At 43.3% G+C, this 21,213-nt stretch overlaps 1 protein-coding gene across 8 annotated transcripts in view; it reads right to left on the reverse strand.

The window, feature by feature from the left end:
* disp1 (dispatched homolog 1 (Drosophila)) overlaps window positions 1-21,213 on the reverse strand; it is a 457,303-nt gene that overhangs the window by 367,571 nt on the left and 68,519 nt on the right. For all 8 annotated transcript variants that reach the window (XM_078542763.1, XM_078542762.1, XM_078542759.1 and 5 more), the window contains one exon: window positions 6,220-6,329. The gene's annotated coding sequence lies outside the window, so the exon portion shown is untranslated. The remainder of the gene's footprint in view (window positions 1-6,219; window positions 6,330-21,213) is intronic.

Consider the following 21,213-nt stretch of genomic DNA (forward strand, 5'->3'; position numbering starts at 1 on the left):
TGGCAAAGCTGTGGCTGAGTCTTCTGGAAGTGGTTGGGGTTAGATAGAGGCAGAGGCAGAATGGATGGCATTAAGAAGACAGAAAGAGGGAATCTTAGTGATGCAAGGTTTGAAGCTCCATTCAAGGAGAAATAGAATGCCGACATCATGTGCTATTTGGTTCATCCTGAAAAAAATTAGGCAGGACAGGGGATGGAGCAAGGACCAAAACAGATTGTTGAAAACAGAAGCACCTCAAATGCTCACATTGTGGAACAAAGTGGCTTTCAGCTCTCTCCATGGGGATCTTCCGCCATTACGTTAGGCAGGAGTTAGGAAGCAACAGGAGTAAGCCATTCAGCCCATCAAGCTTTTTCCACAATTCAATTAGGTCACTGTTGATCTCAGTTTGACCTACATCCGCCCACGTTCATTCTGTGACCCTTAATATTCTTGCCTAACAAAAGCCTAAATATCAGCTTTGAAATTGTCAATTGACCCACAGCTGTTTTTATTAAATTTATTCCTGGGATACGAGTCTCGCAGGCAAGGCCAGCATTTGTTCCCCATCACTAATTGCTTTTGAAAGTGGTAGTGAGCTGCCTTTTTGACCACTCAGTCCATGTGGTATAGGTGCACCCGCAGTGCTGTTAGGAAGGGAGTTCCAGGATTTTGACCCAGTGACAACGAAGGAATGGTAATATAGTTTCTGATGGTGTGTAACTTGGAAGGGAACTTTCAGCTGGCATGCATCTGCTGCCCTTGTCCTTCTAGGTGATAGAGGGCAAGAGTTTGGAAGGTGTTGTTGAAAGAGCCTTGGTGAGTTACTGCAGTGCACCTTGTAGATAGTACACATTGCTGCCACTGTGCATCTGTGGTGGAGGAACTGAATGTTTAAGGAAAGGGAGCCGATCAAGCAGTTGCCTTATCCTGGACGCTTCTGAGCTTTTTGAGTTTTTGTCCAAGCAAGTGCAGAGTATTCACTCCTGACTTGTGCCATGTAGAGGGTGAATAGGCTTTAGGGAGTCAGGGGATGAGATACTCACCACAGAATTCCCAGCCATTGTCCTGAGGAACTCCTGCAGCAATGCCCTGGGGCTACAATAATTGGCCTCCAATAACCACAACCAGTCTCAAAAGCTTTTTATTTAGGGGGTAGACAAAAAAAAGAGTTCCAATATTTCCAAACATACAATGGTAAATTGCATCTATATTGTGCTTTTAATGTAATAAAATGAACCAAGACGTTTCACAAGTATGTTACCACATGAGCTGCACAAGATGATATTCGAACAGATGGATGACCAAAAGGTTGATCAAAGAGGTAGCATTTTAAAGAGCATTTTAAAAGAAGGAAAAGTGGTAGAGATTTAAGTAGGGAATTCCAGAGTTTAGAGCCTAGGCAGTTGGCAGCATGGTTACCAATAGCGGAGCATTTAAAATTAGGGATGCACAAGAGCCACATCCCTTTGTGTGAAGAAGTACATCCTGATATCATCCCTGAATGGCCTAAATCCTCACCAGAGAAAATACTTTCTATTTACCCATTATCTCCTTTATTAATCTTAAATACCTCAATTAAGTGACTCTCTATCTTCTACACTCAAGGGAATATAAGCCTAGTCTATGCAGCCTGCCCTCATTATTTAACCCTTCCAAACAGAGTTAAAGTTAGAAATCATGGGCCAGGAACAGAACTAAACATGATATTAAAAAATGAAAAATCTCACCATACTGCTACTTAAATTTGTGTCTCTCTTACAGTCTGGCATGATAAAAATGAAGGAAATGTCATCATTGCCAACATCTGGTAATGCTGCCAGCCTTTGGCAACACAAACCGCCTGGTCAGCTTCAGTTCCTTCCTGAAATACCATTTTTTAAATGTACTAAATAACAGACATGGGCAAAATTTAATCTCTCTCTGGAGGGGAGTTCCAAGCTGGGGGAGGGGTGGCAGTTTGATCAGGTGGAAGGATGCAAGATGGGAACTCCATTGTCCATGCTTCCCTCCGATTTAAGTCCTGGGCTGGAAGGCTTCCCGCCCTTTTGCCAATTGAGGCCCTTAAGTGGACAATTAATGAGCCCAAAAGGGCTTAATTTCCTTGGGTCAATGTTTTGGTGGCAGGCATAGGCCCCCATCCGCCCTCATTAAATTCGGCCGATAGAAACATTGAACAGCAATGTAAGAAATTAATAAATATGATATTTTTGCCCACTGCTAAGTCAGCTCTAGTAGAAAGTTATTCCATACAAATGGTGTGATAATATCCCATGTATACTTAACAATTATGAAATCATAGAATGACACCACACATCAAGCCTGTGCCAGCTCTTTGAAAGAGCTATCCAATTAGTTCCACTCCCTTGCTCTTTCCCCATAGCCTTCGAAATTCCTTCCTTTTCGAGGATATATCCAATTCACTTTAAAAAGTTATTATTGATTATATTCCCTTTATATTACCACTTGTTCTTTTGCCAATTACCTTAAATTTTGACCAGCGGTTACCAACCCTTCGGCCACTGGAAACAGTTCCTCCTTATTTATGCTATCACAATGCTTCATAATTTGTACACCTTGATTAAATCTCCCCTTACACTTCCTGTGTGGAGAACAATGGCTGCGAATGCGCAGCAATAAAAAAAATCAGGAACGCACAATAGGCCAGAATTTAAAAAACACAGATCTCAGAGGCACTAGGGCGGAGGAGGCTAGATAGTGAATATATAGGTAGTGAATGGTGAGGCCACTAGACAAGCAAGGGTCAGAATTTTAAAATTGAGCTGCTGCTGGACCGAGAGCCAATGTAGGTCAGCAAGCACAGCAGTGTTGGAGCTTGGTGTGAGTTAGAACATAGGCGGCAGAATTCCAGGGCAAACTGTAGCAGCCAAACTGAATTCAACTAACTGCTCAAACTGGAATCTTCTGATCTGCATACTTTAGTACCTGGGGGCCAGTTAGCTCGATGGTTCGAGTGTGGTTCAATACCAACAGCACAGGGTTCAATCCCCATTCCATCTGAGGCAGACTCAGGGGACAACCTCTTCACCTACCGAGTAAAGGTCACGAAATGTATATAGCCATGGATTGGCGAATAATTGCCACGGAACTGCCTTTGGACAGAGAACTCACGATGGTGATGATACCTTAGTACTACACAAAGCAGGGATTCTTTAACTTGCTTAAGGTGCTGTTTGCGAAATATGATCTGTAATTCAGGTATTCAGGTAAGCCGTTAAACCAAGGCCCCATCTATCCTCTCAGGTGGATGTAAAAGATCCCATGACATTATTTCGAGAAAGAACAGAGTTCCCCTGCTGCCCTAGCCAATATTTATCCCTTAATCAACATCACAAAAAACAGAAATAAAAACAGAAAGAAGGGTCATACAGACTTCAAATGTTTCTCTCTCCACAGATGCTGTCAGACCTGCTGAGTTTTTCTAGCATTTTCTGTTATTATTTCAGATTTCCAGCATCCGCAGTATTTTGCTTTTATCACAAAAAAAAGATGATCTTGTCATTATCACATTTCTGTTTGTGGGAGCTTGTTATACGGAAACTGGCTGCAAAATTTCCTACATTACAATACAGCACCTCAGAAGTGCTCCACTGGCTATAGAGCACTTTGAGACATCCAGTGATCACGAAACACACTGTATAAGTACAAGCTTTTTTTTCTCTAGGTGAAGCTGACAACCAAACACAAAACAACATTTTACAGTATATATTTTGGTAGTGCATTTTCCAAAGGATTATATAAGTTGTTGTTGATTATGCAAGACATGATGGCAATGGACCTGAAGCACTGATCGATGCTCTGCACTATTACATATGAAGCCTCCAACCTAAAGGTAACCCACAGGTATCCAACTGTCATTCATAGATAGGCAAAGGACTGAGGTTAACAACATGAGCACACAAACCACAGGTCACAAAATCAACCCCCATTGCAATGAAATTCTTTGTAATAGGCTTTGCTTAAAAATGTTTTGCTGGGTAAGTGCCTTCAGCTTACAGCTATATCTTAAAGGGGAAAATAAATTTAACATATCCAAAGTTCAGGATTTTTATGCACATCTAAATTAGGGTCAGTTGCACTAAATAAAATGAAAGGCAAGGAAGGCATTCTAGATCTTAAAACTTGCCCGAGACACCACTCACTACAAATCAGTTACTGCAACAAAACTTGTTCTGATGCTCATCTCCTTGTAATGAGCAATATCACTGCTTTTTTCTTTGTTTATATATGCTGCTTTTGGAAACTCAATTATAAGTTTCTGAGCTGCCAACATAAATTTTTCATAGTCACAGTTTTGATGCTGTCTTCGAGTTCCATTTATAATAGTAAACAGGTATCTCACTTGAGTGGATACCTTATTTTTTGAAATAGGAATTGCACAGCAGTTGTAATTTTGAATGTATAATGTTTTTATTAAGTGCTTGAAAGGAATATTTCAGGAATAGAGCCTGTAGTGCACGGTGCTTCATGTGTTCATATTAACAATACACAGCTCATCACTACAACTCATCACTACAACCTTGGTATTTTTCAGGTTGGGCATGGAAGCAGGACAGATCAGGGGGGAGGCAATAGCGTAGTGGTATTGCTGCTAGACTAGTAATCCAGAGACTCAGGCTAATGCTCTGGGAACCTGGGTTTGAATTCCGCCACGGCAGATGGTAGAATTCAAATTCAATAAAAATCTGTAATTAAGAATCGAATGATGGCCATGAAGCCACTCAATTGTTGTAAAAACCCACCAGGTTCACTAATGTCCTTTAGGAAGGAAATCTGCTGTCCTTACCTGTTCTGGGCTACATGTGACTCCAGACTCTTAAATGCCCTCTGAATTAGGGGATAGGCAACAAATGCTGGCCTGGCCAGCAACGCCCACATCCCATGAACAAAACAAAATCTCTGCACCTCTCTCCTCCCTGAAATTCATTGATAGCAATGAGCAGCTGATTGTGAGAACACAAAGCACAGATTGGTAAAAGTCTGTTCAGCATATATGGGCAATTTATTCTATAAAAATGAAAGACTTGCATTTATATACCACATTATACAACCCATCCCAAATTGAAGTCCTTTGCTTTTTTAAAAGTATAGTCACTGCTGTAAGAAATGAACCATGGGCCTTATTTCATCTCCTGTGGGAAGATTTCTGTAGTTTGTCCAAATCAAGCAATATTGTATTTCAGAGCCTCTGACCTTACATCTTACACTATTTATACTTGACCGCCCCTCACCTTCCTTTGTCCAGTGCCAAGAAAGCAGGAACCATCATGTGCTAAAGAAAATGTTGGAAATACACAGCATCTGTGGAGAGAGAATTAGCAAAGTTTACAGTTCAGGGTGATAACTGAAATGTGAACTCCGTTTCTCTCCACAGATGTTGCCTGAGTATTTTCAGCATTTTCTGCATTTATTTCAGATTTACAGCTTTTGCAGTGTTTTGCTTTTGTACAGTCACATCCTCCTCAGCATTAAATCATCTCTGTCTGCATATATCCTTATAATCCTCAATCCTATTTCTAATATTCATCAAGACATTCCTTTGAAGGTAAGGTATGAAAAATTGTGGCCTCAGCTAAGATCTATACAAAATCAGAGTAACTAGTTTTTGGACTATATATCTTTGAGGTACAACCTGTTGTTAATAGGTTGACGTTTACTGAATATTTCAGGTGAATGCCAAATAATCACATCCAAAACTATTTTCCACCATATTAGCACAAAATTTGCCACAAGCAGCAACAAAAAGTGCCGATGTGAAACATATTTTCACCATGCACCCATAATGAATGGGCTCTTTTAGGGCCTTTACATCACTTCTTCTTGTCAGCACCATTTGGTACTGAATACACTCCTCCATCCAGCACAGGCACAATGGGCTAAATGGTTTCCTCTATGCTGCAAGATCCTGTGATTCAGTTTGTGTTAATGTTAGAGGCACTATGAGTCTAATGTGAATCATTCCCCACTTCCTCCCACTTATAGTTTAATACCATGCTCAGTCTCACATTCCACCCAAGAATAAACTAAAACTTCGTCCACCAAGGCAAATAAGCTGGAGTTAAGTCAGTGATGGAATCAGAACTGTTTAGCATCATGTGCTCAGCTGCTTATCCTACTATGCTACTTTGGAGTTCATTATCGAACTGTCATGCAACATGCTATCCTTCTCAACCCTACCATATTACATAATTCTCAGTCAAAAACCCCAAAAAGACTTACAGTTGTTCGAAGGCAAAGTTTATTTTGGGTCAAGCACAAAGGTGATCAAATGAGCAAATATTTTCCAGCTGTTCCATTTGCATCGAGTAGACCAGCACACCTTCAGCAATCTGAAAGGAGACAAGAGAGTATTTGTTACATCAGCACAGTATGGGAAGTACATGTTGCAACAGATTAAGGGAAATCATGAAAGCTGGAAATTGGCAGTAGTCAGTCAGAACGTGAAAAAAGGATCTGCTGATACTTTAGTGGCAACTCTTCATCAGAACAATGGGGTAGTATGTCAAAGTACACACTGAGGTACAAGCACAAGCACCCATTCCCACATGGTGAAGCATAAATCTGTCATGGGTCAGTCAAGACATGAAACACTAAGCCACAAGAAGGGCGAATGCCCCAGGTTGCTTATGACAATTCAGGTGTCAAATTATTGGTGGAAATCTGCGAATATAGGAACAGATCCCTATCCAGCCTTTCAGATGGGGTTAGTATATTCAAAAGGGAAATTAAGGGGGAATAAATAGGCAAGTAAAAAAGAAAGCACAATATTGAGAGGGATTAGATCTGCACAATACTGGCACAGTCACTTAGTGGGAAAAAGATGAACATGATTTCACACACTGGGGACAGCAAACAGCTGACACAGAGAAAGCGCAACATTATTATGCGGCATCCAGCTACGTAGTTACAACCTAATAATCTATCATGTGCTCTGGCTCTTCCAGGAACACAGAGGCACCTATGCTTCAAGTATGCCATAAATTGCAGTCTGCAGGCTGGTTGTTGAACAATTAGCTCCCTGATGGCTCAGTAGATAGATGCAACCAGCTGATTTGGTAATGAACAATTGAGACCGGATCTGTACTAAGTTAACTCATCTCAGCCTTGTAGGAGTTAGGATGGGGGGGTTGGTATCTGCTTGTGCAAATGTGAATATTTTGCAGGGGGTGGGGTAAGAGAATAGGATTGGTCTCAGCTCTTATATTAATGGTGCTGTAAAACAATAAGAAAAAAATCAGCCTTCAAGTGACAAATGAAATTGTGCTGTAAATCAATGGTGACACACCAACTTGTTTTATTCACCAGAGCACATTTAATCTCTACTTGTCATTAGGAACATTTAAGAAAAATCATGAGTGAGAAACTACGTTGCACCCTTCAGTGGTGCCATACTTTAGTACATGAAGCCAAGGCTTCACAGAAGTATATCTTTTCTTAAGAATGCTTGGCAAGTTTTTGGGGTGAACTGGTGTTAGAGGCCAATTACATTATGTTTTCAGCCATTGTCAGCATATAACACAAGACCAACTACATCACTGATTACAGAATGAAGCTCTTTCTGCACTGCACAAGCACAGACCATAATTTGGAACACTGATTATTTTCCCCACAGAGACATCTTGGGAAAACAAGATAAAAGCAAAATACTGCAGATGCTGGAAATCTGAAACAAAAATAAAAATATTTTTCCTCAGTTCTGATGAAGAGTCATACGGGCTCGAAATGTTAACTGTATTCCTCTCCGCAGATGCTGTCAGACCTGCTAAGTTTTTCCAGCTATTTTTATTTGGGAAAACAAGTTACTTGTAAATTTATTTTAAAGTAATGCATTTACACCAATATTTAAAAAGAGACTCAGATGATGGATAGATGAGGTGGTTAATCTGCTGGCTCCGAAGTTTTCTCCAAACACTAAATAAGCAAATCAATTAATACAGAAAATGTTGGAAATATTTAGCAAGTTCAGCAGCATTTGTGGAGTTAGTGTTTCAGGTCTGTGGCCTTTCATCAGTACCATCTTTAGCTGCTTCATCAATGACCTTCCTTCCATTATAAGGTCAGATGTGGGGATATTCCCTGATGATTGCACAATGTTCAGCACCATTTGTGACTCCTCAGATACTGAAGCAGTCCATGTCCAAATGCAGCAAGGCCTGGACAACATTCAGACTTGGGCTGACAAGTGGCAAGTAACATTTGTGCCACACAATTGCTAGGCAATGACCATCTCCAACAAGAGAATCTAACCATCTCCCCATGACATTCTATAGCATTGTCATCCCTGAATCCCACAACAACAACCTTGGGGTTACCATTGACCAGAAACTGAACTGGACCAGACATACTAATACCATGGTTACAACAGCAGGTCAGTTGCTGGGAATTCAACCCCCGTGGAAAGTAACTCACTTCCTGCCTCCCCAAATCCTGTCCACATCAACAAGGCATAGGTCAGTGTGATGGTACAGTCTCTACTTGCCTGCAGCTCCATTAACACTCGAGAAGCTTGACACCATCCAGGACAAAACAGCCCTCTTGATTGGCACCCCATCCACCACCTTAAACATCCACTCTTTCCACCCATACACAGCACACACTATTGCCACTATCTATAAGATGCACTGCAGCAATTCACCAATACTTCTTTGATAGCACAAGGGCAGCAGACTCATGGGAACAACACCACCTACAAGTTCTGCTCCAGTTCACTCAGCACCCTGATTTAGAACTATATCACTGTGCCTTAACTGGAACCCGTCGTGAGTCAAAATCCTAGAACTCCCTCCCTATCTAAGCCACATGGACTACACCACCTTCTCAAGGAAAATTAGGGATGGACAATAAATTTTGGTCTGTTGGGATGTTCACATCCCATGGTTGAATACATTTTTTGAAAAAACTTAAAGCTAAAGTGCAATAGGTTTAAGCAAGTGAAAGGGGGAGAGTGGGAAAAGAGCAAAAGGGAAGGTCTGTGATCAGGTGCAGGAGAGGAGAGATTAAATGACATGCTGGTTGGCTGTGCAAGGTCAAATTATGAAACAAAAGATGTGCCTAGATCAGGTGTAAATGACAGAATGATGTCACCCGATGTCACTTTTAGGAGATTTAACTCCTCGCAAGCACCCAAACTTGCCTCCCCTTGCCTGTAAAACATCCACCTCTCCAACCCATTCCCATCATGTTGGAAAGTTTCTTTTTATCATTCATTCACAGGATGTGGGCATCGCTGGCAAGGCCAGCATTTATTGCCCATCCCTAGTTGCCATTAAGAAGGTGGTGGTGAGCTGCCTTCTTGAACCGCTGCAGTCCATGTGGTGTAGGTACACCCACAGTGCTGTTAGGAAGGGAGTTCCAGGATTTTGACCCAGTGACAGTGAAAGAACAGTGATATATTTCCAAGTCAGGATGGTGAATGGCTTGGAGGGGAACTTGCAGGTGGTGGTGTTCCCATCTATCTGCTGCCCTTGTCGTTCCAGGTGATAGTGGGCGTGGGTTTGGGAGGTGCTGCCGAAGGCGCCCTGCAGTGCATCTTGTAGATGGTACACACTGCTGCCACTGTGTGTCGGTGCTGGAGGAAGTGAATGTTTGTGGATGTGGTGCCAATCAAGCGGGCTGCTTTGTCCTGGATGGTGTCAAGCTTCTTGAGTGTTGTGGGAGCTGCACTCATCCAGGCAAGTGGGGAGTATTCCATCACACTCTTCACTTGTGCCTTGTAGATGGTGGACACGCTTTGGGGAGTCAGGAGGTAGTTACTTGTCACACAATTCCTAGCTCCTGACTTGCTCTAGTAGCCACAGTATTTGTATGGCTAGTCCTGTTCATTGTCTGGTCATCTGGACATGGACTGCTTCAATGTCTGAGTCGTCACGAACGGTGCTGGACATTGTGCAATCATCAGTGAACATCCCCACTTCTGACCTTAGAATGGAAGGAAGGTCATTGATGAAGCAACTGAAGATAGTTGGGCCCAGGACACTACCCTGAGGAACTCCTGCAGTGATGTCCTGGAGCTTAGATGACTGACCTCCAGCGATCACAACCATCTTCCTTTGCGCTAGACATGACTCCAATCAGCAGAGAGATTCCCCCTGATTCCCATTGACTCCAGTTTTGCTAGGGCTCCTTGATGCCACACTCGGTCAAATGTGGCCTTGATGTCAAGGGCAGACACTCTCACCTCACCTCAGGAGTTCGGCCATTTTGTCCATGTTTAAACGAAGGCTGTAATGAGGTCAGGAGCTGAGTGGCCTTGGCAGATCCTAAACTGGGCGTCAGTGAGCAGGTTATTGCTGAAAAAGTGCCGCTTGATAGCACTGTTGATCACCCCTTTGCTTTACTGGCGATCGAGAGCAAACTGAAGGGGCAGTAATTGGCCTGGTTAGATTTGTCCTGCTTTTTGTGTACAGGACATAGCTGGGCAATTTTCCACATAAACCAGGTAGATGCCAGTGTGTTAGCCGTACTGGAACAGATTGGCTAGGGGCTAACAAATCTTCCCTGGTTGAGGCTCAATAAGGTGATCCAGAGTTAAGGTAGCACAATCAACCCAAACTGAAGCTAAGGCTAAGGAAGTTCCAGAATATTATATTAAAAATGGAATTCTAATGAGGAAGTGGAGACCTCTTCACAGGCCTGCAGATGAGGAGTGGACACTTGTTCATTAGGTAGTGGTACTGCCCAAATACCATAAGAAGATATTCCGGAAAGCACATGAAATTCCTTTGGCAGGACATTAGAGATATGGAAAACTCAAGCGAACAAACTGGCAGTTTTACTGGACAGGTCTTCATAAGGACATACGGTGCAGTTTTGTAAAACATGCCATACATGCCAGATGGCAGGAAAACCACTACATGCAATCAAATCGGCAACCTTTTTTTTAAATTCGTTCATGGGATGTGGGTGTCACTGGCTAGGCCAGCATTTATGACCAATCCCTGATTGCCCTCGTTCAGAGAGCATTTAAGAGTCCACCACATTGTGGGTCTGGAGTCACATGTAGGCCAGACCAGGTAAGGGCAGCAGATTTCCTCTCCTAAAGGACATTAGTGAACCAGATCAATAGACTTTAATTTCAGACTTTTACTGAAGTCAAATTTCACCATCTGCTGTGATGGGATTCAAACCCAGGTCCACAGAATAGCACCCTGGATCTCTGGAATACTAGCCCAGTGACAATACCACTATGCCACCACTTCCCCATACCAGTTTTTGAAGAACCATTCAGCAAAGTGTTAGTGGACTGTGTGGGACCGTTACCAAAAACGAAAGCAGGACACCAGTATGGATATGCCAACTCAATTTCCAGAGGCCACCCCTTTAAGAACAATTATGGCTAAAGTAGTGGTAGAGAAGTTAATACAATTTTTACTTGATATGGATTACTGATAGAGATCCAGTTAGATCAAGGAGCAATTTTATGTCTAAAATTTGTCAGAACATAATGAGTAGCTTGGGTATAAAACATTTAAAGTTCACAGCATATCATCCACAAACACAGGGAACTTTAAAGAGGTACCATCAAATTCTCAAAATAATGATTAAAGCATATTGTCATGAATATCCCAATGATTGAAACAAAGGACTGGATTTTCTTTTATTTGCTACCCAAGATTTACCAAATGAATCTACTTATTTTAGCCCTTATGAATTAATTTACAGACACGAGATAAGAGATCCTCCGAAATTAAGGAAAGAAAAGTTTTTAGGAGAGAAAGACAAATCGTCTATTTTAGATTATGCTTCGTGTTCCAGGGACAGTTCATGGGAGCCTGCAAAGTGGCTCAAGAACATCTTAAAAGTTTCTCAAACAAAGATGAAAGAATGGGTAGATAAGTAAGCTGTGACCTGGATATTACAACCAGGGGATGAAGTGTTAGTATTATTGCCATTACAGGGGATCCTCTGAAAACACGTTTCAGTGGCCCATACAAGGTAATTAAGAGGGTTAGTGAAGTAAAAATTTGATAAATAGCCCAGATTGTAGGAAAGAATCAGTTGTGTCATCTCAATATGTTAAAACGATACCATGGCAGGGAGGAAGATAGGAAAGAGCAAATATGTCAGGTTGTAAGCATAGTGGAGGACAAAAGAGTGAAAGTGAGGCAGGAGGCTTCAGACTGTTCACAAATTGATCCTCGTAACATTGAACTATTAGGGCAGTTAGATACCATATTTTCATACTTAAATATAGGACAACAAGAGGATCTAGTGAGGTCATTTACAGAATTAAAAGGATCTGTAGGGATAAACCAGGGTCTACAATTTTAGCCACATATGATGTGGATGTAGTGGAATTTTCTGCTATAAAGCAACAACCTTATTGTTTAAATCAGAGAAACAAGCTCAAGTGACTGCAGAAATTCAATATATGTTAAAAATCACCTAATTGAGCCTAGTAAAAGCAGCTGATGTTCTCCAGCAGTGTTAGGCATAAACTTGATGGGTCAAACAGGTTCTGCTTAGACTAAGGTTAATACAGTAACAAAAATGGATTCCTATCCAATCTACCATCTAGAAGAATGTCTTACATAGAAACATAGAAAAATGGAGTAGGCCATTCGGCCCTTCGAGCCTGCTCCGCCATTCATTATGATCATGGCTGATCACCCAACTCGATAGCCTGCTCCTGCTTTCTCCTGATAACCTTTGATCCCTTTCGCCCCAAGAGCTATATCTAACTCCTTCTTGAAAACACACAATGTTTTGGTCTCAACTACTTTCTGTGGTAGCGAATTCCACAGGCTCACCACTCTGGGTGAAGAAATTTCTCCCCATCTCAGTCCTAAATGGTCCACTCCGTATCCTCAGACTGTGACCCCTGGTTCTGGACTCGCCCACCATCGGGAACATCTTTCCTGCATCTACCCTGTCTCATCCTGTTAAAATTTTATAGGTTTCTATGAGATCCCCCCCCTCATTCATCTGAACTCCACTGTACACAATCCTAACTGACTCAATCTCTCCTCATATGTCAGTCCCGTCATCCCAGGAATCAGTCTGGTAAACCTTCGCTGCACTCCCTCTATAGCAAGTACATCCTTCCTCAGATAAGGAGACCAAAATTGCACACAATATTCCAGGTGTGGTCTCACCAAGGCCCTGTACAATTGCAGCAAGACATTCCTGCTCCTGTACTTGAATCCCCTCGCTATGAAGGCCAACATACCATTTGCCTTCTTTACCGCCTGCTGCACCTGCATGCTTACCTTCAACGACTGGTGTACGAGGACACCTAGATCTCGTTGCACATTCCCCTCTCTCAATTTATAGCCACTCAGATAATAATCTGCCCTCCTGTTTTTGCTACCAAAGTGGATAACCTCACATTTATCCACATTATATTGCATCTGCCATGCATTTGCCCACTCACTCAGCTTGTCCAAATTACCCTGAAGCATCTCTGCATCCTCCTCACAGCTCACCCTCCCACCCAGCTTTGTGTCATCTGCAAATTTGGAGATATTACATTTAGCTCCCTCATCTAAATCATTAATATATATTGTGAATAGCTGGGGTCCCAGCACCAGTTCCTGCAGTGCCCCACTAGTCACTGCCTGCCATTCGGAAAAAGACCCATTTATTCCTTGTTTCCTGTCTGCCAACCAGTTGTCTATCCACCTCAATACACTACCCCCAATCCTATGTAATTTAATTTTACATGCTAATCTCTTAAGTGGGACTTTGTCAAAAGCCTTCTGAAAGTCCAAATAAGCCACATCCACTGGCTCCCCCTCATCAACTCTACTACTTACATCCTCAAAAAATTCCAGTAGATTTGTCAAGCATGATTTCCCTTTCGTAAATCCATGCTGACTCTGTCCGATTCTGCCACTGTTTTCCAAACGCTCAGCTATTAAATCTTTTATAATGGACTCTAGAATTTTCCCCACTACTGACGTCAGGCTGACTGGTCTATAATTCCCTGCTTTCTCTCTACCTCCCTTTTTAAATAGTGGGGTTACATTAGCTACCCTCCAATCTGTAGGAACTGTTCCAGAGTCTATAGAATCTCAGAAGATGACTACCAATGCATCCACTATTTCTAGGGCCATTTCCTTAAGTACTCTGGGATTATCAGGCCCTGGGGATTTGTCAGCCTTCAATCCCATGGAAGAGGTGTCAGCTGTGGCTCAGTTCATAGCACCCTCACCTTTGAATCAGAGGGTTGTGGGTTCATGTCCCACTCCTGGAAACCAAGAACTGTGATTGTACTCGAAAGAGTTGCAATCTGTGACTGTTGATAACTCGAAAGAGTTTCAATCCCATGGAGGTGTCAGCTGTGGCTCAGTTCATAGCACCCTCGCCTTTGAATCAGAGGGTTGTGGGTTCATGTCCCACTCCTGGAAAAACCAAGAACTGTGATTGTACTCGAAAGAAGTTGCAATCTGTGACTGTTGGTAACTCGAAAGAGTTTCAATCCCATCAATTTCTCTAACACCATTTCCCTACTAATGCTGATTTCTTTCAGTTCCTCCCTCTCACCAAACCCTGTGGTCCCCAACATTTCTGGTATGTTATTTGTGTCCTCCTTTGTGAAGACAGAACCAAAGTATGCATTTAGTTGGTCAGCCATTTCTTTGTTCCCCATTATAAATTCCCGTGTTTCTGACTGTAAGGGACCTACAGTTGTCTTCACCAATCTTTTCTCTTCACATACCTTTGGAAACTTTTACAGTTAGTTTTTACGTTCGCCGCAAGCTTACTCTCGTACTCTATTTTCCCCTTCTTAATCAAACCCTTGGTCCTCCTTTGCTGAATTCTAAACTGCTCCTAATCCTCAGGTCTGTTGTTTTTTTCTGGTCAATTTGTCTGCCTCTTCCTTGGATCTAATACTATCTCTAATTTCCCTTGTAAGCCATGGTTTGGCCACCTTTCCTATTTTACATTTGAGCCAGACAGGAATAAACAATTGTTGCAATTCACCCATACGCTCTTTGAACGTTTGCCATTGCCTATCCACCGTCATCCCTTTAAGTAACATTTCCCAATCCATCATAGCCAACTCACATTTCATACCATCATAGTTTCCTTTATTAAGATTCAGGACCCTAGTATCAGAATCAACTACATCACTCTCCATCTTGATGAAGAATTCTATCATATTATGGTCGCTCATCCCCAAGGGGCCTCACACAACTAGATTGCCAATTATTCCTTTCTCATTACACAATACCCAGCCTAGGATGGCCTGTTCTCTAGTTGGTTCCTCAACGTATTGGTCCAGAAAACCATCCTGTATACACTCCAGGAATTCCTTCTCTACGGTATTATTAATAACTTGATTTGCCTAATCTATATGCAGATTAAAGTCACCCATAATTACAGATGTTCCTTTATTGCATGCGTCTCTAATTTCCTGTTTAATGCCATTCCCAATATCACCACTACAGTTTGGGGGTCTATATACAACCCCCACTAACATTTTTTGCCCCATAGCATTTCTCAGCTCTACCCATACAGATTCCACATCATCGGAGCTAATATCTTTCCTCACTATTGCGTTAATTTCCTCTTTAACCAGCAATGCAACTCCACCACATTTTCCTTTTTGTCTGTCCTTCCTAAATACTGAATACCCCTGGATGTTCAGTTCCCATTCCTGGTCACCCTGCAGCCATGTCTCCATAATCTCAGCTATTTCATGCCTGTTTACATCTATTTGCGCGGTTAATTCATCCTCTTTATTGCGAATGCTCCTCGCGTTAAGTGTCTTGACAGGGTTGGCAGTACCATTGTCTTACTAAGATGAATTGTTGAAAGGATACTGGCAGGTATCTTTAACGTCGCGAGCTAAGGAGATATCGGCTTTTGTCACGCCTAATGGGCTATACCAATACCGAGTAATGCCACTCGGTCTAAAATATGATTCACTTTTCAACGACTAATGAATCAGGTGATTACTAATGTTCCTAACTGTGGGGTTTACTTGGATGATGTATTAGTTTATAGCAACATATGGAAAGGCCATTTAAAACAACTGGAAGCTTTATTTAAACAATTACAGTCAGCAAATCTAGTAATACACCTTGCAAAAAGTGAGTTCGCAAAAGCACGCGTAACTTATTTTAGGGCATATCATAGGGCAGGGACAAGTCTTTGCCAAGGACAGGGAAGGTACAGGCTTTGATGGAATTCCCTAAAGCTAAAAGGGAAACCATGAGATTTTTAGGGATGTGCACTTTCTTTTGTAAATTTGTGCCAAACTTCAGCACAATAGCGACTCTGACGGATTTTATTGCAAGAGAAAGCAAAGGTGGTATGGTCAAGAGAGTGCCAGACAGCTTTTGAGAAGCTGAAGGCGGTTCTAACTAATGAACCAGTATTAGCCATCCCTAATTTCACTAAACCCTTCAAGCTGACAATCAATGCTAGTGACTTAGGGGTGGGTGCAGTCTTATTGCGAGAAGATGAATCGGACACAGGGAAGCCTATGCTAAGTCTGAAAAAACAAAATCGGCATCAAAAGAGATATTCTGTGGTAGAAAATTAAACCCTGGGATTGTTACTGGCTCTTAAGCATTTTGAGGTACATATCCCTCATGGCTGTAAAGAAACATTATTATATACTGACCATAACCCTTTGGCCTTTATGGAAACATTTTAAGTCTCAGATGACAGACTGTTCTGGTGGAGCTTGCTCATACAGCCCTATAAACTTAAAAATTGTTCATATTGCTGGAAAAGATAATATAATCGCTGATGCATTATCAAGAATGTAAACTTGTTTATAATTGTCCAGAAAGCAGGAAAGTCAGAAAACCGAATCTGTATAAGGAATGAATGGCTGAGTGAGTGCCTGTTTGAATTTTGTTTGATATGTTGTACATATCTTTTTCTGTACAGCTTGCAATGAAACACTTTTGGAAATGGTGCTTCATCTCTTAAAGGCGGAGGCATGTTGGAATCATATTTCTCAAGGCTGAATTTACAAAATGGAAGAACTTGGCATTAACTGTACATTTTGATGCTAGCCTGGGATTTTTTAAAAGAAGTTCCTAAGTTGACCTTGGAACTTTCAACAAGCAGGGCTCTTCCGAGAAATGTCTGCAGTCCTTACCTGGTCTAGCCTATATGTGACTCCAGATCCAGAGTAATGTGGTTGACTCTTAAATGCCCTCTGAAATGGCCTAGCAAGCTACTCAGTTGTATCAAACCAATAAAAAGTCAATAAAAAGAATGAAACCGGACAGACTACACTGCACGCCCTAGGCACTCTAAACGACAACAGCAAACCCAGCTCTGCGGACCCTACAAAGCTATCCTTACTAGCACCTAGGGGCTAGTGCCAAAATTGGGAAAGCTGTCTCACAGTCTAGTCAAGCAACAACCTGAAAAAGTCATACTCACAGAATCATACCTTATAGATAAAGTCCCAGACACAACCATCAGCATACCTGGGTATGTCCTCTCCCACCGGCAAGACAGGCCCAGCAGAGGTGGCGGCACAGCCAGGAAAGAATTGCCCTGGGAGTCCTCAAAATCAACTCTGGCCCCCATGAAGTCTCATGGCATCAGGCCAAACATGGGCAAGGGAAGCTCCTGATTATCATTTACTGCCTCCCCCTCAGCTGATGAATCAGTGCTCCTCTATGTTGAACACCACTTGAAGGAAAGAGAGGGTGGCAAGGGTGCAGAATGTACCTTGGGTGGGGGACTTGAAAGTCCATCATCAAGAATGACTCGGTAGCACCACCATAGACCGAACTGGCCCAGTCCTAAAGGACAAAGCTGCTGGACTAGGTCTGCTGCATGTGATGAGGGAACCAAGTGGGAAAAACATACTTGACCTCATCCTCAACAACCTGCCTGCCGCAGATGCATCTGTTCATGACAGTATCAGTAGGAGTGACCACAGCACAGTCTTTGTGCAGACGAAGTCCCACCTTCATACTGAGGGTGCCCTCCGTCGTGTTGTGTGGCACGACCACTGTGCTAAATGGGATAGACTTCGAACAGATCTAGCAACTCAAGCCTGAGCATCCATGAGCCACTGTGGGCCATCAGCAGCAGCAGCAGCAGCAGCAGAATTGTACTCAGCCACAGTCTGTAACCTCATGGCCCAGCACATCCCCCACTCTATCATTACCCCCAAGCTAGAGGATCAACCCTGGTTCAACGAAGAGTGCAGGAGGGCATGCCAGGAGCAGCACCGGGCATACCTAAATATGGAGGTGTTAACTCGGTGAATCTACAACAGAGGACTACTTGCATGCAAACAGCAAGTAATGGACAGAGATAAGCGATTCCACAACCAACGGATCAGATCTAAGCTCTGCAGTCCTGCCACATCCAGTCGTGAATGGTGGTGGACAATTAAACAACTCACTGAAGGAGGAGGCTCCACAAATACCCCCATCCTCAATGATGGAGGAGCCCAGGACATCAGTGCAAAAGGTAAGGCTGAAGCTTTTGCTACAATCTTCAGCCAGAAGTGCCGAGTGGATGATCCATCTCGGCCCCCTCTGGAGGTCCCCAGCTTCACAGATGTCAGCCTTCAGCCGATTCAATTCACTCCACGTGATAATAAGACATGGCTGAAGGCACTGGATAGTGCAAAGCCTATGGGCCCTTTCAATATTCCGGCAATAGCACTGAAGACTTGTGCTCCAGGACTTGCCGTGCCGCTAGCCAAGCTGTTCCAGTACAGCCACAATACTGGCATCTGTCCAACATTGTAGAAAATTGCCCAGTAATGTCACAAAAAGCAGGAAAATCCAACCCAGCCAATTACCGCCCCATCAGTCTACTCTCGATCATCAGTAAAGTGGTGGAAGGAGTCATCAGCAGTGCTATCAAGCAGCACTTCCTTAGCAATAACTTGCTCACTGATGCTCAGTTTGGGTTCTGCCAGGGTCACTCAGCTTTTGACTGCATTACAACTTTGGTTCAAGCATGGGAAAAAGAGCTGGACTCCCGAGGTGAGGCGGGAGTGACTGCCTTTGACATCAAGGCAGCATTTGACCAAGTGGCATCAAGGAGCCCGAGCAAAACTGGTGACAATGGGAATCAGGGGGAAAATTCTTCACTAGGTGGAGCCATACCTAGCACAAAGGAAGATGGTTGTGGTTGTTGGAGGTCAGTCATCTCAGCTCCAGGACATCACTGCAGGAGTTCCTCAGGGTAGTGTCCTAGGCCATCCTAGGTCATCAATGACCTTCCTTCCACCGTAAGGTCAGAAGTCAGGATGCTCGGTGAATTGAACTAAACTGGACTAGCCATATACCGTGGGTGGAAAACCTCGGTTCAGGAAGAAGGAGGACATGTCAGAGGAACTATTTTTGAAGGTAGCGTCATCAGAACAGATGCGACGGAGGCGAAGGAACTGAAAGAATGGGATGGAGTCCTTACAGGAAGCGGGGTGTGAGGAGCTGTAGTCGAGGTAGCTGTGGGAGTCGGTAGGCTTGTAATGGATATTGGTGGACAGTTTTCCACCCACGGTCGTTGACAGGGCCCTCAACCATGTCCGGCCCATCTCCCGCGCATCCGCCCTCACGCCTTCTCCTCCCTCCCAGAAACATGATAGGGTCCCCCTTGTCCTCACTTATCACCCCACCAGCCTCCACATTCAAAGGATCATCCTCCGCCATTTCCGCCAACTCCAGCATGATGCCACCACCAAACACATCTTCCCTTCACCCCCCCGGCGGCATTCCATAGGGATCGTTCCCTCCGGGACACCCTGATCCACTCCTCCATCACCCCCTACTCCTCAACCCCCACCTATGGCACCTCCCCATGCCCACGCAGAAGATGCAACACCTGCCCCTTCACTTCCTCTCTCCTCACCGTCCAAGGGCCCAAACACTCCTTTCAAGTGAAGCAGCATTTCACTTGCATTTCCCCTAACTTAGTCTACTGCATTCGTTGCTCCCAATGCGGTCTCCTCTACATTGGAGAGACCAAACGCAAACTGGGCGACTGCTTTGCAGAACACCTGCGGTCTGTCCGCAAGAAAGACCCAAACCTCCCTGTCGCTTGCCATTTTATCACTCCACCCTGCTCTCTTGCCCACATGTCTGTCCTTGGCTTACTGCATTGTTCCAGTGAAGCCCAACGCAAACTGGAGGAACAGCACCTCATCTTCCGACTAGGCACTTTACAGCTTTCCGGGCTGAATATTGAATTCAACAACTTTAGATCTTAAACTCCCCCTCCCCCCATCCCCACCCCGTTTCCTCCCCCTCCCTTTTGTTTTTTTTTTGTTTTCAATAATTAATATAGATTTTTCTTTTCCCACCTATTTCCATTATTTTTAAATCTACAACTAATACCTTGTCAATCTTTCCACCCCACACCCACTAGAGCTGTACCTTGAGTGTCCTGCCATCCATTCTTAATTAGCACTTTTCTTAGATAATATCACCACCTTCAACACCTCTTTGATCCTTTTGTCTGTGACATCTTTTGATTATCTGCTCCTATCACTGCTTGCTTGTCCCTACAACCACCCCACCCTCAACTTCTCTCCCCCCGCCCCCCACCTTAAACCAGCTTATATTTCACCCCTCTCCTAACTACACTTCAGTTCTGTTGAAGGGTCATGTGGACCCGAAACGTCGACTCTTTTCTTCTCCATCGATGCTGCCAGACCTGCTGAGTTTTTCCAGGTAATTCTGTTTTTGTTTTGGATTTCCAGCATCCGCAGTAGTTTTTTGTTTTTATCTTTAAGTTTGAACCTCTGGTGAGAGCTTCCAGACATCCACTGGGACCACACGAGGGAGCTCCAGGTTGACAGTGTTGAGACCCTGTGGACTTCATCCTTTATTTTAAACCAACCATCCTCCAAAGCCCACCACTGCAGAGAGACTGTCTGTATGTGTGCCTATGTGAGCCCTGGGGAAATTCTTTAGGAAGAGATAAATAGATATACTTCCCGATTACAATTGTACGCTAAACAATACTTGTAACTTGTTAAAAGAAGTTGTGTTTTAAGAATAAATTAATCATTCTGACTTTTTTGAAAAAAGCCTGGTCAGAGTGCCTTTTCTTCTGAATTATAGGCACAAAATTGGCCATTTCGGTGAGAAAATTAGTGGTTTGGCCTGTGGAGTAATGGGACTTGATAATTCCACCCACCCTGGTCTTAACAGTAGTGTCTGGGGCATTGTAAGGTATGACTCTGTGAGTATGAGTATGTCAAGCTGTTCCTCGACTTGTCTGAGGGGCAGATCTCCCAGTTTTGGCACAAGCACACAGATGTTGTAAGGAGGC

Source organism: Cetorhinus maximus, chromosome 5 (genome assembly GCF_964194155.1).
Source record: "Cetorhinus maximus chromosome 5, sCetMax3.hap1.1, whole genome shotgun sequence".
Taxonomy (NCBI): Eukaryota; Metazoa; Chordata; class Chondrichthyes; order Lamniformes; family Cetorhinidae; genus Cetorhinus; species Cetorhinus maximus.